This window comes from Elephas maximus, chromosome 5 (assembly GCF_024166365.1).
Source record: "Elephas maximus indicus isolate mEleMax1 chromosome 5, mEleMax1 primary haplotype, whole genome shotgun sequence".
Taxonomy (NCBI): Eukaryota; Metazoa; Chordata; class Mammalia; order Proboscidea; family Elephantidae; genus Elephas; species Elephas maximus.
In genome coordinates, this window is record NC_064823.1 from 75,311,079 (window position 1) to 75,314,386 (window position 3,308).

At 37.7% G+C, this 3,308-nt stretch overlaps 1 pseudogene; it reads left to right on the forward strand.

Annotated features, from left to right (window-relative positions):
- Positions 1-260: 260 nt before the first annotated feature.
- On the forward strand, positions 261-1,174 carry LOC126076712 (chromobox protein homolog 3-like; annotated as a pseudogene).
- The last annotated feature ends 2,134 nt before the right edge of the window (positions 1,175-3,308 follow it).

A 3,308-nucleotide genomic window follows, 5' to 3' on the forward strand; every position in this document is an offset into this window, starting at 1 on the left:
CCATTGCTGTGGAGTTGATCCTGACTCATAGTGACCCTATAAGACAGAGTAGTACTGCCCCATGGGGTTTCCAAAGAGCAGCTGGTGGATTCGAACCGCCAATCTTTATGGTTAGCATCTGAGAACTTAACCACTGTGCCACCAGGGCTCCAGGAAAGGGGCATACTGGGTTTTAAATCTCATGAAGTAAATATATTCCCTTTCTCTCTAGAGTTTCTGGCCCTTTTTTTGGAATGAAATTGCTGGTATTTTGTCCTAGGATGTCGGATGCTAAGCAAATGAGATGTATCCTGTTATTTGGAGTCCCTGGGTGGTGCGAACAGTTAACGCATTCAACTACTAACCAAAGGTGTGGAAGTTTGAGTCCACCTAGAGGCTCCTTGGTAGAGAGGGCTGGAGACCTACTTCTGAAAAACCAGCCATTGAAAACCCTATGGAGTAGAGTTCCACTCTGACATGCATGGGGTCACCATGAGTTGGAATCAACTCAGTAACTTTTTTTTTTTAAATCTTGCTATAGTGAAAAAGATTCTGAACCTGGGTTCAGAAAACCTGAGTTTGGCTCCTCCTCAAATGTGGGTTGAGCTTTAGGCATGGAGGGCTGGAAATGCCACAGACCTGGGAGGGCCTGGAGCACCTCGAAGGTGGTAAAAAAAAAAAAAGTGGGAAGGGAAGAGAGTGGAAAGGTAAAGAAATTGAAAAGGCAGAACCTGAAGAATTTGTGGTAGAAGAAGTGCTGGACTGATGTGTGGCGAATGGAAAGGTGACGTAGTGGAAGGGAGTCATAGACGCTGACAATACTTGGGAACCTGAAAAAAATTTGGATTGTCCAGAACTCACTGAAGCATTTCTTAATTCTCAAAAAGCTGGTAAAGGAAAAGATGGTACAAAAAGAAAATCTTTACCTGACAATGAATCTGATGGCAGCAAATAAAAGAAGAAAAGAGATGCTGCTGACAAACCAAGAGGCTTTGCCAGAGTTCTTGATCCTAAATGAACAACTGGGGCCACAGACAGCAGTGGAGAATTCATGTTTCTCCTGAATTGGAAAGATTCAGATGAGGCAGACTCGGTGCTGGCAAAAGAGGCAAACACAAAGTGCCCTCAAATTGTAACTGCGTTTTATGAAGAGAGACTACCTGGGCATTTTTGTCCAGAAGATGAAGCTCAGTAATTGTTTATATTGCTTTATATATACATCTATATACATATAAAACCTGGGTCTTGGTTTTTTTTTTTTTTATGTATTAGTGTGAAGAATACATTCTAAAATCAAGTTTGAGATGTTTGCTTGAAGTAGTGTTGGGGGAGTTGTTGGAGTTTTTGTTGTTTTTTTTGTTGCATCAATAGTGCTGGTTACTTGAAACAAATAAATAAAAGCCTTCTTCAGTTGATTTATTTATCCGAAAAGAACATTTGATACCATGATATATTATTTCCTCTACATTAGAGAATAATCAAAAATCCATTGCCGCCAAGTCAATTCTGACTCATAGCAACCTTCTCTAAATATTGGAAAAATGCACATAGTCATTACTGAATCAAAACTTGTGTTTAACCCATAATGTATACCTAAGGATCATTCTGAGTTTTTTGTCTTTGTTTTTGTGCATGTGTATGCATAAATACGTATATAGATTTGATTTTATTTTACATTCACCAAAAACAAAAAATGAAACTATTCTAAACAAAAACGAAATTTCACAACCATGGGTGAGTCCATATTGTTTCAGGGATGCTATCATTCTGAGTAACTCAAGAAATAGACCATCTCAAGTTAAATTGAAAAAAATTTTGAAGCCATAAGCTTTAAAATCAAATGAAAGATTCTGTAATTAATTGGAGAATTTAAAACAACCATATCAAAATCCATATATATAAATCCATACACACTATATAATTATATAAATGAAAGAGTTTGTTTGCAAAATTCCCTGAAAGGAAAATCTTACCACTACTAAAATCCTTTCCACCCAGGTAAGAAAGCTAGACAAATACTGCTATAAGCCAAGCAAGGCTTAGTTAAGTGGGCATTCGTTCTACCTAGAGAGCCACTCCTTTACGGAAAGTTGAAATCCTTGTGCTATATTGACTAAAAAGTCATGATTCATGGAATGTCTAAGCCCTTGATAGTGGAAACCTAATGAGACGGTGAGAGATGTTGCAGTTTAGGCCGTGTTGGCGTCAATGGGTGAACAAACTTTTGTAATCTATTCACATTATTCAGTTGGTGAAACCTTTCTATGCCTGTAGTGTGACTTTCATGTAGGAAATACCAATGTAAACAAGAATAGCATATAACTTATTACCAATAAACTGTACACTGATTTGAGTAAAAATTTTACACTTAACAGGAACTTTGGTATGTTGCATTTGCCGAACGTTATCATATGTTGTCGTTGTTAGATGCCATGGAATCCGTTCCAACCCATAGAGACCCTATGTACAACAGAATGAAACTCTGCCTGCTCTTGCACCATCCTCACAGTGGTTGTTATGCTTGAGCCCATTATTGCAGTCACTGTGCCAATCCATCTCATTGAGGGTCGTCTTCTTTTTCACTGACCATGTACTTTACCAAACATGTTGTCCTTCTCCAGTTACTGGTCCCTTCTGATAGCATGTCCAAAGTACATGAGATGAAGTATTGCCATTCTTGTTTCTAAGGAGGATTCTGGTTGTACTTCTCCGAGACAGATTTGTTCATTCTTTTGATAGTCCATGGTATATTTAATAATCTTTGACAACAGCATAATTCAAAGACATCAATTTGTTTGTCAGTTTGTTGCATTGTGGTTACTTTTGTGTTGTTGCGATGTTGGAAGCTATGCCACTAGTGTTTCAAATATGACCAGGGTTGCCAATGGTGGACGGGTTTCAAATTTTGACCTTAATGATGTGGTTGGAATAAAGCTTTTGGGGCCTTTATTTGCTCATCCAACATGACTTAAAATAAGCAGAAACAGCTGCAAATATCCATTACTAATTGGAACGTGGAATGTACGAAGTATGAATCTAAGAAAGTTGGAAGTCCTCAAAAATGAAATGAAATACATATAGATTGATATCCTAGGAGTTAGTAAGCTAAAATGAACTGGTATTGACGATTCTGAATCAGACAATCATATGTTCTACTATTCCAGAAATGACAAAAGGTAGAGGAATGATGTCACGTTCATTGTCAAAAAGAAGATTTCAAGATCTATCCTGAAGTACAATGCTGTCAGTGATAGGACAGTATCATATGCCTACAAGGAAGATCGGTTAATATGATTATTATTCAAATTTACATACCAACCACTGATGCC